Genomic DNA, 18,874 nt, shown 5'->3' on the forward strand with positions numbered 1-18,874 from the left:
GAAGAATTAGAATAGTTATTAACTTGGGCTCAGAATTCAAATGGTCAACAATTGCTATTAAAACCCCTAATAGTTAATTTTTTAAAGGCAGTAGTTAATTTTCTAAAGGCAGATTTCCCCGGGAATAAATGTTCCAGCTGTAGGACTTTTTTTTTTTTTTTTTTTTTTAATCCCAGTGAGAATATATCGTTAAAGGAAGCTCACGTTTCAGATTTCCTTCCTAGTAATAAAATCCTCATACTAGCTCTTGGCTAAGTTCGTAGTGCCCGAGCGGACGTGGGCAGAGGCCAGGCGGCGGGACTGCGGCAGCGCGGGCGGCGGGCAATGCGGGTGGGGGCACTGCAGCATCGCGGCCCTGGGGCAGCCGGGCAGCGGCCCGCTAGAGGGGGCGCTGTGGGCGCCGCCAGGCGTCCTTTTGTCAGCGCGCACGGCCAAGAGAGCTCTCATTTCCTCCCAGCCTTGTGCGGGAAATGGATTTAATTCTGACCGCAGGGCTGTAAGGGACGAGCGTGAACGACAGCCTTTTGTCAAGGAGTAGCGGCTTCTGTTGTCTGTAATCACCGCTGACGCGGGGAAGCTGCACTGCTGGTGGAATTCCAGGCAGCTCTGACAAGTGTGGGGCTGCGGGATGGGAAGAAAACATTGCTCTGCAGATTAGCTGGGTGCATTTATTAAGCAGACACCCAAAGGAAAAGACAACAAAGCAAAACAGCAACCCGCCGTGGAAGACCAGGGATGGATAAGATGCTGTGCAGGAGGTAAGCCCGGCTTGGGAACGGGCGTCGTGGCTTGCCTTGGTTTTGTTTCTTTTGATGGAATTTGAGACCCCTACAGCAACCGTCCGTCCACTGTGCGCGAGCTGGTTGGTCCCGATTGTCGAGGGTCTGCTTGTGTGTGTGTGTGTGTGTGTGTGAGTGTGAGAGATGCCGCCCTTCCCCACGGCTGTGTGTTTTGTGTCTAAAGGTTTCTGTGGATGATGTAAAATTGGAGGATCTCCGGAAAGATACTCCGGGGCTGAGTAGGGCTGGCCTCTGCGTGGGGACGGTGGGACGCCCTCGCTCCGAGCGCCACGCCTGACAGGTGGGGCATTCTTCTGGGTCAGGGCTGGCGGGCGGCAAGCGTCGCTTCACGGGGGCTGCCCCTCCCTAACCTTCCTGCTTGGCCGCCGCCCTCCGGGGGAGCCGTGAGGAGTGCTCGGCGGGCTGGGCGCGTCCCCCGGGCGTCGTCAAGGCTCGAGGCGGGGCGCTCTGCTGCAGCTGCGAGGCAGCAGGTGCGGCATCGGCGGCGGCCTGCATTTGGAGCAGGGGAGCTGGCACGTGAGCGGGCCCCAGTGGATCTGGATTTTTATGCCACTCCACCACTTTGGAGGGAAAAAGGGCCACTGTCCCCAAGAGGTCTTGCCAGTCTGTTCCTCCCTTAGCTTTCATCTTCCCTCCCCCTCTATTTTCCTGCCTCCTCTCCCCTCCTGCCCCCGGGTTGGAGACCACCCTTGGTCCGGGAGGCCGGGTGGGGTGGGGGGCGGGCAGCTTCTGCCAGTTTTGAAATCACAACCACTGAGCTACCAGGTGTTAGGTTTGGGATGGAGTGGGGGCGGGGCAGACTGCTTTAGGATGCCGATCAGGCGCTCTGTCTAGCCTATTGTCTTGCTTTTTCTCCCCCTTCCTTTTCTTCTATAATCTCCACCCCTCGCCAAAGAGAGGGAGAAAGAAAGACCGAGAGAGAAAGCCCCAGGAGAGAGAGGGAGGGAGGGAGGGGGAGAGCGAGAGAAAAGGGAAGGGGGGGAAAAAAGCCCCAGCCCACACCCTATCAAATTCTTTTAAAAAAATTGTCATTTATCTGTGACACATGATTATTACCCATCTGTTTCTTTACACCCACTCTTGCCTCTTGCAGTTTGTTGTCTAAGATTCAACTGACTCAAATGAGCCTTATTAATAATAGAAATCAAATCTCAGTTTGCTAAATGGACATTTTGTGCTTTCTGACTAAGCCCAAAGGAGAGGGTGATCTGACATCCTGGTGGGAGCAAGTGATTGGAGAGGGCAGACCCACCTCCTTTCACATCTCGTGTGGGTCTAGATAAGGTACATGAGATGCATGTTTAACTTGTAGGGGTGGCCTCGTTAAAGAGATTTAAACATTGGGTTTCATTTTAAGAGAGAATTGGTAAACATTTGAAGTGAAAATGGTTTAAATGAATAAGAGCAGATAACTGAAGTTTCAGACTTGCAAGTCACTCTGGCCACTAGCATATGAATAGTCTATGTTAGATTTTACAGAGGGATTTAGATCATTTAATATTTTTGCTTTATAGTGTTATACCTTCATTCTGTGGTCAGGCTTTTGTCAGTGGGTAGGGACCAGGATCTTGCCCAGACCTGTCTCTTTCTCCACCCCTGTCCACTTTTCATCTCCTCACCCCCAATAGCAAAACTTTTATTACTGTAATTATAATATATTTTGGAGAACCACTAAAATCTTTGATCCAAATCCATACAGTTTGTGGGAAGCCATATATTCTTTCTTGTCCAATTGCTTAACCTTATTAGAAATCTGCTTGTTACATACAAAATACATAGCACTGCCTGAAATGACACACCGCATGTGGTTTCTGGGCTTGAGTTGAATTGGCTTTAAATGTTAGGATGGTGCTAGAATTAGCACATCACAGTATTCTCTAAGAGTTTACAGGTGATGAAATATGTTTATTGGGACAGAAATCAGTGTTAAGGTTTCAAAAGTATGTTGGAAAGACTTTGATAAATGTATTTATCTACCTTGTTCTACAAGAAATCTAAGACAGTTTATTGGTCTTTATAAAACATAGCAAGGGAGACTAACTTAGAAATAAATGAGAAAGAAAAAAGACTAAGGGTAGAGATATAAAATGGTATTAAGAATGAAACTAATACAAAAATACAAGCACAAGACCCTCTGTACTTGTTATGAAGGTAAACAAATCCAACTCTAAACTTTCCAGCATGTCACAGAACAGGAAGAACTGACCAACCCATGACTCACGTGTTTTATTTATTTATTGACTCATCCACCCATTTGTTCATTTAACAAACACTCAGTGAGGCCCTACTATGCGCCAGGTTCTGTGAAGGGTGCAGGGACAGACATGGTCTCTGTCTTGACAGCACTTAATGATGAAGGAGAGGAACTGACCTCCATCAGGAAACCCTATAAATGAATGCATAATCACAGATTATTCTGAGAGCTGTGCAGAAAAAGCATGAAACGCAGAATGTCACATGTCCAGAACATAAAACACAAAACAAAAATGTAAGTGAAGCACAATAGTTCTTGATTCTAAGAGCAGAAAAGAACTCTTCGAAAATATAACATTGTTTGGAATGGTGGCTTCAATCATGTTCTTGTCAGATACAAGGAGGGATTCATACTGCTGTTTGTTTGTTTTTTTTTTTTTTTAAGATTTTATATATTTATTTGACACAGAGAGAGAGAGATCACAAGTAGGCAGAGCAGCAGGCAGAGAGAGGGGGAAGCAGGCTCCCCAATGAGCAGAGAGCTCAAAATTCGATCCCCGGACGCTGAGATCATGACCTGAGCTGAAGGCAGAGGCTTAACCCTCTGAGCCACACAGGTGCCCCAAACCACTGTTTTTAAAGTGTTCCTCAGTGTGAGTTTATACCACTCATGGGTCTCTCAGACCACTGGGGTTCTGAGATCTATACATTTTGAGGGATCTGTGTCTTCTCTAAAATTAGCAGTTTTACTTCAGTGATAATCTTAAATAATTAATAATAAAATATGTTCTGGATTATCTTGATGGCAACTCCAAAGCCAATGGTGGGGCCTGTATTTGCCTCTGTGTCTTTCCATGTGAGCCAGGAGCAGGCCTGGTGGCTCAGGTCATGAGGCAGAGAGGAGTTTAACTAGAGGTACATGGAGAGAACAGTGAGTCCACACAGGGCATAGGCTCGTCAGGCTCAGAAGAACAATTCCTGGGATCAGCACTATATTGTCAAGGACTGATGCTCTCATGCTAGTCGTACCTTCATAGTTACTGAGTTGCGGGAACTTATTAGCAGCAGGTGTTGTAGTGAAAACACAATGACAGAGTTCCTGTTGCTGGTTTCAGCAATAATTGGATTAGATCTAAATTTGATGCAGATTTAGTAACCCCCCCAAAACTACCTTGTGTCCAAAACAATGAGACCGGTAATTTGGTGTAATGACTGAGTGGAGCCAGACTGTCTGACTTCAAACTAAATTTTTTTTTTTTTTACTTACTAGCTGTGAAACTTGGGCATTATTCAACCTCTGTGATCCTCAGTTTCTTTTGATAATATGGAGATAAATATGTGGTATTGATTTCATAGTGACATTGCAAGGATTAGAGTCACTACATGTGAAAGACTTGGAGCATATAGTAAAGTTCAATAGATGTTAGTGATGTTAGTTACTATTTTTATTAGTATGAAATGGTACCCATTTATGTAGGCATCTCAGGATGGTTTTTAGAAGAATTTTAAATTATGGTACCTGATTATCTTCAGTGTAGCAAACACATTTTTGAGGTTACTAATATTATTTTGCATACATGCTTTATTAGTTGCCCGCATTGGTATCGTTGAAGCCAAAATTCAGATAGTGATAACATGTAGTAACTAGACCTGAGACTATATCTTTCTGTTGATAAACCCAAAATGGAGTTTTAATTCCAGCAAAACAATATCATCTGTTGCAAGAAGATAACTTTATGTATTTGACATTTTAAAGTTTTACAGTTGCATTTATTCGTAAATTTATTTTGGCATTTTAGTTATATGAAAGCTATAATGCCTGGGTGTTTTTAACTGGTCTTTATGAGTGTACTTATTTCAGTTACATTTTAATAAATGTGACTTAGGTCAACCTTGGGTCCATGAGAAATTTTTTCCTTCAAAAGAGATTTCTGTAGGGGCGCCTGGGTGGCTCAGTGGGTTAAGCCTCTGCTTTCAGCTCAGGTCATGATCTCAGGGTCCTGGGATCGAGCCCTGCATCAGGCTCTGCTCATCAGGAAGCCTGCTTCCCCCTCTCTATGCCTGCCTGCCTCTCTGCCTAATTGTGATCTCTGTCAAATAAATAAAGAAAATCTTTAAAAAAAAAAAAGATTTCTTTATAGTGTAAGCATTTTGGACTGTGGACAAGGACACACCCAAGATGTTTGAAATAGAATTTTGAATCTCTAGAAGAGAGATTGCAGCCATAATATTTTACTCTGTATACCTTGGCTACCATAGTTTTAGCTTGAAAGAATTTTAAGACCATAATACCAAAAACTGCCTCTGCTTACAACAACATCAAAGTCCCCCAGACTCGTAGAGCACCTATGGAATGGCAAGGTTCCAGCAAAGATTCATCCTGACCTAACTTCCATGGTAAACTACATCTGAGAGGTTTGCCAATGTTACTGAAGGAGGTAAAAAGAGTCTTTGTGAACTGCAATGTTCAATTGTATAGTTTAAAATGAGTTTACTGATTATATTGTTCAAATCTGTTTTTTTTTTTTTTTTAAGATTTTATTTATTTATTTGACAGAGATCAGAAGTAGGCAGAGAGGCAGGCAGAGAGAGAGAGGGGGAAGCAGGGAGAAGAGAGCCTGACATGGAGCTTGATCCCAGGACCCTGGGATCGTGACCTGAGCTGAAGACAGAGGCTTTCACCCACTGAGCCACCCAGGCGCCCCTGTTTTTAAGTTTTCTTTGCACTTAAGTGATCTGTCAAAGATTATAAAATTATGCCAGTCTCCCACTATAATTGTATTTTTGATAGCTTTCCTTTTAATATATACCTATCATAAACCTATGCATTTATATTGTATTCTATTACACACAGGTTTTATTTGCTGCTGTGTTACTTAGGGCCCTGGTTGCCAAGGACTGATGGCTTTTTTGGGATGGGGGACATTTAATGCGAAAACCAGGACATGCCAGGCAAAGGAAGACAGATCTATTTTAGTTGCAGAGAAGAGAGAGATATCAAAGGGCCTAGATTCTTCAAGGACTCTCTAGAAGATATGGTAGAGTTGGTGCCAACCAACATCAACCAGCCCATGAGTCAACAAGGGGCCCTCCCCAGAGGAAGCAGGGATATTCTTCCAGCTGAGTCCTAGAAAAATACTCAGGCTCAATGCACCAGACCTGGATGCACTATGGTGTGGTCAGGGGGAAGGTGGGGGTAATAATCAAAGGGCTTTAGGAACTTTATCAGCACCTTCTACCTTGAGTAACTGGACCCCCGATCCTGATGTGTGCTGAGGGACCCCCGAATAATGTGGGGCTTTAAGATAGCCAGCTTCAAACCAGGTCAGTTCTGATCACCCCCAACAGTTACAGCTGAAAATAAAGTACATAAATAAATGTCACTTGACCCAGCTGTAAATACTTCTAATGTACTTGGTCTGACAGAGGATCCCCTAAGCAACCCAGGCAGGACCTGGAGGCTAGGGAATTTCGGATGTGGTTGTCAGAAAGCAAATATCAGTGCTCCATATGATATCTGGAACGGTCTTCCCTGGGCCCAGCCTTGAACGTACTTACCAAGCCAAGGAGAAAATGCCTTTGACTACTGTGAGTGGCAGCTTTAAGGACCGCTGACATCCTTCACCCATGCCTTCGCCCCACGCAGACAGCTGATTGGATAGGCATAGACCTGTGAGGACTTAGGATCTCAGGGCAGGGTGTCCATATGAGGCCAAACAGGGAGGGGGAGTCAGGGTGAGGAAACAATACAAAAAAAACCAGTTCCAGCCCCCCCCAACACCATCCAAAACAAAAAAAAACAGACATGAGGGTGTTGGTAAGTCATTCCTCTGCTCCCCTAGCCAATTTAGAGAAGAAGCCACTTGGTTTTCCTGAGGTGGCCAAGTGATTCTTGTTCTGGTAGCTTCCATGAGGCCCAGCTAGACCTTGGTCTCTGTGTTGATGAGGTTGCCTTCCATCCTGCCGGGGCTAGTTTGCTTGGGCTTGGGTTTCATCACTCCCTCTTGGATTCCTCTGGATCTTCCCACTTCTCTTGCCTACCTTGAACTCAAGCTCCTTCCATCAATCTACAGTGATCTTTCTGAAACAGAGATTCTTGACAATCTTCTACTCTTGGAATAAAACCCAAATTCTTTACCTTTACATCTTCTTCCTTCACACTCCACCCACCATCTTCCTGGACATGTCCCCTCTACAAACCTCCCCCACAGTCTCCACACCTTTCTCAAGCTCTTTCCTCCAACCTTATGTGCCCTCCCCCCACTTTTGTCTGGCAAGTTGCTTCTTTTAGAAAGCCAACTGAACAGACAAACTTCTAGCAAGCCTGATTATGATTAAAACAATACTAGAAATGAAAGGTGGGACAAAGCAGAGAAGAGATTTGAAATCATAACACTGCATTATTGTATGCTAACATATGTGAAAATCTTGATGAAATGGACATTTTCACAGAACATGTGAACTATGAGTATTTCAGAAATCCCGAATGTCCTGTTTCTGGATGGGAAGAGTTGATGTAGCAAAGATGTCGATTCCTCACAGATTCTGCCACGTGGTTGGCAGTCTTCCTGGTAACCAGAAGTGATGCAGATTTGTTCCTATTTTTCTCTTTTTTTGGTCATTTTCTGTGGAATTTCGAAAGGGTTACTTAACTGCATATGCTCTTTTGCAAATCATTGTATCAAGGGAAAGCCAATACATGTGCATTTGCATGTCATTTCTAAATTGTTTTTCTTGAAGAGCAAATGAAGTCATTAAACTTGAAATGCTTGGGGACTCATGAAGACAATTTCTTCTAACAATGGATGTGATTTTCAGCCCATGTTATTTTATTGAATATGAATTTTATTATATTTACTTTCTTTACTCAGCAAGGAGCCCATATAAGAATCTCTTGACTTTTGCTTTTAAATAAATTGATGGCGAGGGGGTGCCTGGGTGGCTCAGTCAGTAGAGCATCCAACTCTTGATTTCAGCTCAGGTCATGATGTCGGGGTCATGAGATCTAGCCCCGGGTCAGGGCTCTGTCCTCAGCATGGAGTCCGCTTAAGATCCACCACCCCCCCCCCCCCTCCTGCTGACCCTCCCCCAACTCATGCTCGCTCACTCTCTAACTAAAATAAATCTTTAAAAGAATTGATGGTGAAAAAATAGTCAAAAAGTGAGGGTGCGTTCAGTTCTTTCCTCCTTTACTGTGTCAGATGGCAGAGCGTCCATACTGATTATCTCGACATTCCTTTATTTAGAATTGATTCTTCTTCCCTCTTAGCACCACATTTCTCTTAGATCCTTCCAACACCCTCATTTGTGTCCCAAATTAGCTACATCTGTTACCATAGTTATGCGGTATCCAGCTTAACCCATTCCAGGCTTGTTCCTGCTGCAGGGTGCTTGAGATTTCCTTTCTTGCATATCCAGAAGAACTGTCATTATTTTTCTTTCTTTTTCTCCTCCCCTCCCCACCCCAGGTTTGTACTGTTTTAAAGGCAATGCGTGTGTATAGTTGATAAATCAAATAGGACTGAAGGGCTTCTAACAGAAAGCAGCAATCCCTGGCCAGCCCAAATCCTTATCCACAGACAGGCAAACTGCGTTTAGCTCTTTGCTGTTCTGCCATAGTTACCTCTGTATCTCAAAATAATATGCATACACTGCTGCTTCGATCAACTTCGATCATCCTCTGGTGACCTTCTGCCATGACAGTCAAGGATGTAGTTTATTTACATCATGCCTTCTACCTCTCCTTACTCTCTTTCTCCGGTTATCGCTGAGGCTTCAGACAATGTCTTCATTAAAACGAGCTTTCTCATTCTATGGACTGTTAATTGGGTCACTTGACTTACTCTGTGTAAGGTAAGGCTATTACCACCACCTCTTCTTGCCCTGCTTCCTCCTTACCTTTAGCTTTCCTTTCCTTTTGCTTTATCAAAGTTGATAAAATATTCATTCTGCTCCGTGGCCATAGTTAGTTTATATGATTTGTCTATAATGACGGTAATTCTAAAAGCTGAAAAATTTTAAACTGTTCATTATCTGTGTTGATATTGTTCACAAGTAATAATCTAGAATTTCATATCCTTCTCAGGGGCTCCCATATCTCAACCCTTGGGCCCCTAGATAGGAAACGCTCCCAAGATGACCCTGGGGACACAAACACCACCACAGCTGCCCTTGTTCACCCCCTGCAGGGTGTGCAGTTTCTCTAAGAAGACCCCTCCGCTCATCAAACTGATGAACTGAGAACACCTGCCTACTATTTTGAGATACAGAGGTTACCACAGCTGAGTGCCTGGCTTCGGGGGGTGGTGTCACTGTGAATGGGCACAAGAGAAAAGGTGAGTGGGCTCTGCTCTGCTATAGAGACCCACAATTTGTGCTGCGGTGTCCAGTCTCTTTTTTCTTCCTGCCCTTTATCTTGCCTGCCATATCACCAGCTGGGACACTTCAGGGCTCTGCCACAGATCGTCTGCTTCCTGGGCTCTAGCATCCTTTACCTAAAATTTGGGCTGAGGCTTCTTTTGCTTCAAACATTAGTCACCAGTTCCCCATCTGCTTTTTGTCCTACAGAAACTTGCTGAAATCTCTCCTCTGATAACAACCTGCTTTTACTTTGTTATTATGGGATTATGCATTTTTATCCCCTTATGGTCAATTTAATGGAATCCAAGGAGAGAGAGAGAGAAGAACATAGGGCTATGTGGGATTAGGCCTGCCATCTTGAATTAGAAGCCAAGGACATTAGTTTTCAATCAAGCCATGCATAGTAGTGATAAAATAAGCTGCTGGCATGCCCATGGTTTAAATTAAAACCCAGTGAAGTTTGTTCTTCTTTGTTTTGAAAATGCCTTCAAATATGTATGGTACCTACCAACTCAATTCCAACATCTTCTCTGGTCTAGGATAGTGCAGAAGCTCTGAATCATTCTTTCACCCCACTCTAAGATGAATGACGTTTAGCTTATATACAATTCTAACAGGCTCAGTTGTTTCTCTTCAGAAAGGTGCAAGTCCCAAATTAGAAGGGTTTGGCTAATAGTCTGAAAAAGCCCAGGATAAGATGAGGGTTAAGGTAAGACAGAAACTTCTTTGGGGAACCTGGGCTGCAGTTATTGGCTAGTTGCTACGGAAGGTCATTTGTCAGAGTAGCCAGTACTCGGTTTGGATGCAGAAAGTAAGGAACTAACAGAGAAAGTTAGTGAACACTGCGTGTCCTCACGGAGGGAGGGGCTGCTGGCTTTTTTTTTTTTTTTTTAAACCTTGATAAAAAGGAGGGATTTTTGGGTTCCACAGGTGCTTTGTTCAGAAAGTAAATGTGGAGTTATACACATTAAGAAGTTTCAGTTGTTTCTCTGTCTCCGTTTAATTTGGAGATAATTGCTTCATTTTTCAGCCCTCGCAGTGATCACTGAGACAGAAGACAGTTTTGGGGATCCTGCTTTATAGATCTTAACTGTTGAAGTTACAGGCTATAAAAACTGTTGCCAGCTTTGAAGCCTGTCCTTGTTATACTTGGTTCTGAACCGAAAATGTATCAGGTTTAAGGATGTCAAAGAATTAAAATCTGCTTTTCAAAATCTATTATATTTATGGATGAAATGATCAATGTCTATGATTTGTCTCAAAATCTTTTTTTATTGGGGTATAGGTGGGGTTGAGGTGAATTGAGATGGACTACAAGTTGATAGTTTTGAGACTGGGTATAATATCTAAACTGACACTTTTTAAAGTGAAAGGAGATGCTATTAATAATTACACTGGGACAAGAGATGTGACCCAGACCCTCTCGGGAAAATTGCAATCTACTCTGAAGTTAGACGATGGGTACTTGGAGTTCGTTATATAGTATGCTCTCCAATTTTGCATATTTGTGAATTTTTTCATAATTAAATATGTCTGCTGTTTTATAGTGTTTGCTCTTTTGTTATAATTGGAGACTTTCATCTTAATCATGATGTTAAACATTAGTCAACTTCAAGCACAAAAGGAAAATAGCTAGAGAATATTGTTAAAGGACAAATCTATTAAGTTAATTTATAATAATGGGACAAAAATCCATAGCTCCTACAACTGGGACACCCAGGAAGCAATACTTAATTAAGTTGACAATGTTTTAAAGCAGATCTCTAGCTTTAGTTATGCAAAAGGACCTCGTTTTTATTGCTGTGGATTGGGTTCATTGGGATTTTATGGATGGCTGGGTGCATCCCCAGAAAGTTCAAGTCTGCTGGGAAATGAGGAGCCAAGCCAAGAAAGTGGGGCTTCAATTTGCAGAGCAAGTCTACAATGCTGATCTGTAATTATCTTAGTGTCTCTCCTGTTGAGGTTCTGCATTACTTTTTACCTGCTAAAATAGTCTTTCAAAGTTAGTCAGAATTTGAGAAAGAAGGTCGCCATTCTTGCTCTATAATTGCCACAGTATGTCATCCCATGGTTAGTGAAGTTTTTGCTTCTGCCAGTGTGAGGTGGTATGGCTGACGTATGTGGATAAGGCAGCAAGGCTGAGCTCTGTGTTTCAGGATGTCAGTCATTCTATTTCTGCCCATCGGAGGACCAAATGGTTGTGGATTTGGAGTGAGGTTCTTAGCTCCCGACAGAGGGGCTGAGATGAATGCCCAGCTGCTAGATGACCCCTTGAAAAGGAGCCTGGGAGTACCAGGAAAGGTACTCTGTCATATGTGAGCTCTTTCCATCCTAGTGTGCTGCTTCTGTGGGATCAGGAACCAGTTCTGCAAAAATGATTTTTTCTGATGCTATTTGTGTTACAGGTATAATTTACTATTGTGTCCCATGTGTTATGCAAAAGAACATCACTTTTTAATTTATTGGCTTGTGCTTTTTAAAGTCAAGCGTGTTGAGGTATCATAGAGTACAGTTCACCTTTCTTAGGCATATTGTTCTATGAATTTTGACAAATATGTACATTCATGTTACCAGCACCACAATCAAGACAGAACAAGGTTCCTTTGTGCCCCTTTGGAGTGAATCTCCCCCATCCACCCACAGCCCCTGACAACGACCCAACTGGTTTTGCCTTTTCCAGGATGTCCTATAAATGGGAGCATACAGTGTAGTCTTTTGTGTCCAACTTCTTTCACTTTGTATAATATTTTTGAGATTAAACTTTGTTGCTACAAATATTAATGGTTCATTTCTTTTGATTGCTGAGTAATATTTATTTGGATGGCTGTACCAGTTTGTTTAGTTATTCACGCATTAAAGGACATTTGGGTTGTTTCCAGTTTTTGATGATTATGAATAAAGCCACTGTACATATTGATACACAAATTTTTGTGTATTTTAGTTCTCTCAGGTAAATAATACCTAAGAGTGGGGTTGTGTTGTGGTATCCTAAGTGTATTCTTAACTTTATAAGAAACTGCCAAATTGTTTCCAAAATGACTGTACCCCATTTTGCATCCCCACCAGCAATTATTAGAGTTCTAGATGCTCTAAACTTGGTATTGCTAGTTGTTGTTTTTTTTTTTTAATTTTAGCCCTTATGATAGAGGTGGTAGTATCTCATTGTGGTTTTAATTTGCATTTCCTTAATGTCAATGACTTTGAACATCTTTTCATGAGCTTGAATGCCACAGTATCTCTTTTTTGGTTGTCTCTTGTCTTTTAAATGTCTGCTTGTTTAGGCCATTCTAAGGCAAACAGGAGAAGGGCTATTTCCTTAGTCTCAAAGGGGGAGCAGAAGCATAATGGGCCATAGAGTGTGGGAAGTACTATAGAGGGATGTAAGGAGAGTTGCCCAAGAGGAAGGTAATATGGGAGAGGTGGAGGGGGTGAAGTCAGGAGCTAGGCTATCTCATCCTTCCTCCTACCCAGGCTGCTTCAGGATTTCTTCTCTGGAGGATATTGTGGTTTGTATTATGAGGAGCTACTCCCTTAGGAAGTAAGGGAGGGATGGAAGAAGACAGCTATAATACTGACTCCTTTTTTCTTTTTCTTAATGTGCATACTTCAAGTTCTGGTCTTTACTGGTTATAGAGACCAGTAAATATCTCTTTAAGATAGATGTTTAAAATAGAGAATTTTGAAATAAGTCCAGTTTGCACAGCTGTATGCAAGGGTCAACTACTCAGATGTACACTGGGAGCAAGGTCTTGTAGTATTTAACCAAAGGTGGGGTTCTCTGAGGTGAGAATAGTAGAGGAGAGAGGAACAGAGGAGTTAGAGGTACTTTGCAAGGGGATTATTACCTGGCTGGACTAGTTAATACAAGCTAGATAAGAAAGGATGTGAAGAGTGGACTTTGGGGGTAGATAGTGAAAAAATGAGTACAAGGTCTTGGAGACATTGGAGAATCAGAGTAGGTGGGCTGGAAGGGGATGGTCCAGGAGGAGGATGTGAAATCCATACGTTGGAGATGGTAATCTTATTGGTGATGGCAAGATCTAGGGTATATGACTAGGGGAGTGGGTGGCTGAGGCTGGGGTGGAGAGAGAGATGATTGGCATGAGAGGCCAGGAAAATGTGAAGGCTGGCTATTGGGTGGATCACTGCATAGATGTGAATGTTGAAGTCATCAGGAATGAGAAAGGAGGGGAAGATGGTAAAGTCATCAGTGAGTAAGGGGAATGACCAGGAAATTGGAGGATAGCCACAAGGGGGCTGATGGCAAGTCTGTCTAAATGGGAGCCATGGACTTCCAAGGCAGTGGGGTCTTGAAGCAGTAGAAGAAGTAGATGTAAGTGGCTATGGGGCACACAAATGCTATCCACATGGTGCCAAGGCCCCAAGTATATGGGATGTGGCTGTGAGATAACAGTGAGGAGAGTGAGGCTTTAGATTTTTTTTTATTTTTGGATCACAGAAATGGGCTTTATGTAGCAGATTTAGGGAATCCTGCAAAGAGTTATAGGATTGTTCATAAGATTGGCTTCCAAGCAGGAAGGAGGGTAACCAAGGAGGCGTTATTGACTTTGGGCTTGTTCAAAACTCAATTAAAGGCAATTAACAGTATCTGGTGTTGTTTATGAAAGTACTGGTCTCATGAGAGATCTCCTAGCAGTTCTTGTGCATTGTGAGAACAGAAGAAAAACTTCCTCTCTTGAGGCATCTTTTGTCTTCATGTCATTATTCATGCATTACCCCCAGCCATAAATCTCATGGAGGGGACAGAAGGCTTCTGTCCTTCCATATCACCATCTTGCTGTGGCTCTGAGATGACTTCCTTGTCTAGACTTGCTCTGCTGATGGTGACCTTTAACAAAATAAACTGCGACAGGAAAAATAAGGATTGATGAAGAAGATGCACTTTCTCAAAATTCATACTCATGCATTGGAACAGGACGTATTTTGAGGAATGAAGCATGTTAAAGGGAAGTGTGAGGTTTCTTAAATGCCTGACCAAAAATCTCAGAAAAGCACCCTGCATTACATGGCAATCCTGAGGCATTTACTTTCCCACTCTCCAAAATAAGTATTTCACTCCTTTTTTTTTTTTTTTAATCTTCTTTCCTTGCATTCTCACCCACCTTGCTGGGTGCCTCCAATTTCACTGAGAGACAGAAGCAATGAGGAGAGAGGCCCTGCTTTTATCAGGGGCCATTCTTTCTCTGGGATCTGGGCCCTGGTTCCTCTCACCTTCTAAAAACCCCACTCCAGCAATTGGCCATTCTATTTTCTGCATCATTGGCTTCTCTCTTTCTCTCTACTGCAACATTTCCATTGGCATTCAGGCATGTTCTAGTATCTCCTACCTAAGCATCTCAGGTGCTACCCCATTTTTCTCTTTATGTTCTCAGCAAAACTCCTTGCAAGAATTGCCTTGCTCGCTGTCTCACTTTCTCTTCCCCATTGTCTCTACATGGGCTTCTGTCCTCTCTGTGCTACTGAGACTGCTCTTGTCAAGGTCATTAATAACCTTGTTGCTAAATCTAATGGCCTCTTCTCTGTTCCTATCTTACTGATGCATCAGCAGCTTTCAACACCTTGGACCTCTTCTTGCAACATTCTATTCTTTGGCCTTCTGGGACCTTTCACTCTCCTGGTTTTCCTTTGCCTCTCTGGGTGTTCCTCTTCTTCCTCTGTGAGGTTCTATTCACCTCTACGAGACCTCTGAATGTGGGAGCGTCCCATGGCTCTACTCTGGGCCACAAGTCTCCCTTACACACCGCCCCCCACACACACACCCAGGGGAGCTCATCCAGGCCTTAGCTTTAGACTCTGTGTATATGCTGATGAGTCTAGTCTCTTTTTTCCCCACAACTCTATAGCTTAGTGCTACTCAAACTTCATTGTGCATATGGATCACCTGGAATCTTGTTAAAATGTACGTTCTGATTCCATTGCTCAAAGGTGGTGCATTTCCAACAAGCTCCTCGGTGATGCTGAGTCTGCTGGCCTTGGGATCTTATTTTGAGTAGTGTTGAGCAGTGAGGTTGCAGACTTATATTCCCAACTACCTCCTTGACATTTCTACGTGATGTCTAACAGATAACTCAGACCAAGCCTAACATGGCCCTAGGGGAGTCTTGATTTCTTTCCTCAAACCTGCTTTTCTCTGTGTTAGATCATCCTCCCCGTTGTTCATTACCAAAAAATCTTGGAATTGTCCTTGGTTTCTCTCTTTTTGTCACTTTTCTAATCAATCTATCCAAATTCTATCGGCTTAGTCCTCTAAAACATATCCCAAATATTTCACTTGGTTCCATCAGAAAAGTAGTAGCTGACTTTTACTGAGCACTTTCTGCATATCAGGCTGTGTTAATGATTTGCTATAGATCAGATGTTTATTTCTCCCCAGAATTCATATATTGAAACCTAATCCCTAATTCAATGGTATTTGAAGGTGGGGGACTTTGGAGATGATTAGGTCGTGAGGCTCTGCAATAATGAGATTAATGACCTTATAAAAGAGACCTCAGAGAGTTCCTTTGTCTCTTCTACTATGTGAGGACAGTGAGAAAATAGCTGACTACGAACCAGAAAGCAGGCCCTCACCAGACACCAAATCTCCTGGCACCTTGATCTTGGACTTCCCAGACTCCAGAACTATGAGAAATCAATTTCTGTTGTTTATAATCTACCCAGTCTATAATATTCTGTTATGGCAGCTTGAGCTAAGGTAATATTGTATATTTGTTTTTGTATATATTAAAAATCTGATGATCACAACCACCCTATAAGGAGGATGGTATCATTAATCTCATTATGTAGATGAGGAAAACTTATTTCTAGGTAAGGTATATAAATGAACAGTTTATGACTTAAAAACCCAATTCATTTCTTTGGTTTGTTTGTCTCCTTTGTTGTACATATGGTAGTCAACAGGGCTATATACTTAGAGAATTAGGGAGGCACTATCTTAAGTTTCTGTGGCCTTGCTTAGTACAAATTACATTGGAAATATCCATAGGCAAATGTCCAAAGGGTGTGCATGTTACAGAATTTATAGCCTCTTTAGCTTTCTCAAACCATTTTTGGCAAGGGCTAAATGCACTTAAAACATTAAAAATATTTATGTCCTTTAATTATAATATCGTGATGCACCTTACAAAGACACTGTGTCTTGCAATGTCCTTGTGCAATGCAGGGATTCTTTTATTTTCACTCCTGCATTTCCCGTAACCTATAGGATACTCTGAGAACACAGCCTTTAAACTCCAAGATAGATTCCTTTGCTAAGCTTCATTTGCATTGATTGGTTTCAAGAGTATGGTGCTCTGTGTTGGTTATCACACTTATAGCCTATGATGGGAAGTGGCTGGGGTTCAGGAAAAAACCTACATGATCTAGTAGAGGGGAAGAAGTTTGTATGAAGAAAAATCTCAAGGATTCAAGGGTTGTTTAGATTGGAGAACAGGTTGAGCCACTAGTCCACTAGTTTGTTATACTGTTCTTTTAAAGGAAATCTTTAGTAAACTTGTTGGTAAAATAAAGACATAAAGATATCTCTTTTTAAAAGATTTATTTATCTTATGGGGAGGAGACAGAGGTGGGAGATGGGCAGAGGGAGAGAATCTTCAAGCAGACTCCCTGCTTGGAGCCCGACACACCAGGCTCTATCCCATCATCCTGAGATCATGACTTGAATCAAAACCAAGAGTCAGATGCTTAACCAACTGAGCCACCCAGGAGCCCTATAAAGACATCTTTCATAATGTGAGTAATTTACCTGACTTTAATGTGAGTTTCTCTTGTGGGGGGGGGAAGGGAAACACACATTCACCATTATCCTAGTGATTTTTTTTTTTTAAAGATTTTTTTTTTATTTATTTGACAGAGAGAGATCACGAGTAGGCAGAGAGGCAGGCAGAGAGAGACAGAGAGGGAAGCAGGCTCCCTGCCGAGCAGAGAGCCCGATGCGGGACTCGATCCCAGGACCCTGAGATCATGACCCAAGCCGAAGGCAGTGGCTTAACCCACTGAGCCACGCAGGCGCCCAATCCTAGTGATTTTTATTACACCTTTCTCTAAAGAACCACTCCTCTCTTTTAGAACTTCCATATGCCAAGGCAGATATTACACCAAACAACCAAATATAACACTGCAGTCCTTTCTCCAGCTCAGTTCATATATCCTTGGAAGTAAGATTCTTGCATATAAATGAACTCAGGAATGTTCTAAAGGAGCCCTCACCATTAATTAGCAAGGGCCTGCCATTTTTATGTTTCTGGGGAACATGTGGCAGATCTCCTATATATGAAATGCTCCCTGGAATTCCAGTATGTCAAAATGGAAGGGGCTATGCAGACCTTCCAGTCCACTCCTGGAGCTCTAGAGAGTGGACAGATGAAGCCAAGAGAAGACAAGACACTGACCCAAGGTGAGGCCATAATTACTGGCAAATCCAGGGTTCCTGAAAAGCTGTTCTTCAGGACATTTCTCTCTAAATGTCAATTTCTCCCTTTTTTTAATGTCAGAGTTTTCAAGATACTATTTGGTTTTCAAGGAAAAGAGACAGGAAGAATATAAGTTCCTTGCAAGGATCTTAAATATGGTAGAGGAGATAGATGGGGCTGAGCCAGGCCTCCATCCTTGAAGATCCTTAATCCTCATCCTGGACATGGGGAAAAATTTACAGTGATTTAAACTTTATTACAGTGTCACAAAGTATATCAGTTTCCTACAGCTGGCTTAACAAAGTACTATAAACTGGATAGCTCACACAGCAGATTAATTTGTTCATAGTTCTGGAGGTTGGACTTCTGGAATCAAGGTGTTGGCAGGGCCATGCTCCCCCTGGAAGCTCTAAGGGAGGAATCCTTCCTTGCCTGTTCCTGCCTTCTGGTGGTTACCAGCAATGCTAGGTATCCTTGGCTTACAGCCACATCACTCCAGTCTCTGCCTCCATCATCACACAGGCTTCTCCTCTGTGCTTGTGTATCCTCTGTGTCTCTTTATATCTGAATCACCCTCTCCTTATAAGGATCCCCATCAGTGGATTCAGGGCCCATCCTAATCCACTATGACTTCTTAATTTTCTACAAACACCCTATTTCTAAATAAGGTCACATTCACAGGTTCCAGTTAGACATGAATTTTGGGGAGATGCCATTTAATCCAGTATGCAAAGCTACAGTGATTTTATGTTTTAAATTTTGCTAAGAATTTATGTTTGTATGCTCTGAAAGGTTTTTTTTGTTTGTTTGTTTGTTTTTTTTTTTTTAGTCCAGAAAGAGAGAGAGACAGAGATGCACCTGAAACACTGTTTTCCAAAGTGTATCTGGTAGAACACAATTCTCAAGAAATGTAAAATGGTAAAAGTTTCAATGGTCAAGAAACTTCAGGAGACACTGTATCCTGCTCTCCTCTTGAAGCATCATAATGTATCTAGGATAAAAAATGTTGAGAAAGGCCCTGTAACCAGGACCTGTGTATACCCTACCAATTCCAAAGTTTATAGGACAGGGAGCACTTTTGTCTGTGTC

The 18,874-nt window shown here is 42.5% G+C and overlaps 1 protein-coding gene across 1 annotated transcript in view; it reads left to right on the forward strand.

Annotated features, from left to right (window-relative positions):
* Positions 1-330: 330 nt before the first annotated feature.
* Positions 331-18,874, forward strand: part of ADD2 (adducin 2) — a 101,421-nt gene continuing 82,877 nt past the window's right edge. Inside the window, exon 1 of the mRNA XM_032873689.1 lies at positions 331-758. The gene's annotated coding sequence lies outside the window, so the exon portion shown is untranslated. The remainder of the gene's footprint in view (positions 759-18,874) is intronic.

Source organism: Lontra canadensis, unplaced genomic scaffold (genome assembly GCF_010015895.1).
Source record: "Lontra canadensis isolate GAN:19392208 unplaced genomic scaffold, GSC_riverotter_1.0 scaffold50, whole genome shotgun sequence".
NCBI lineage: Eukaryota > Metazoa > Chordata > Mammalia > Carnivora > Mustelidae > Lontra > Lontra canadensis.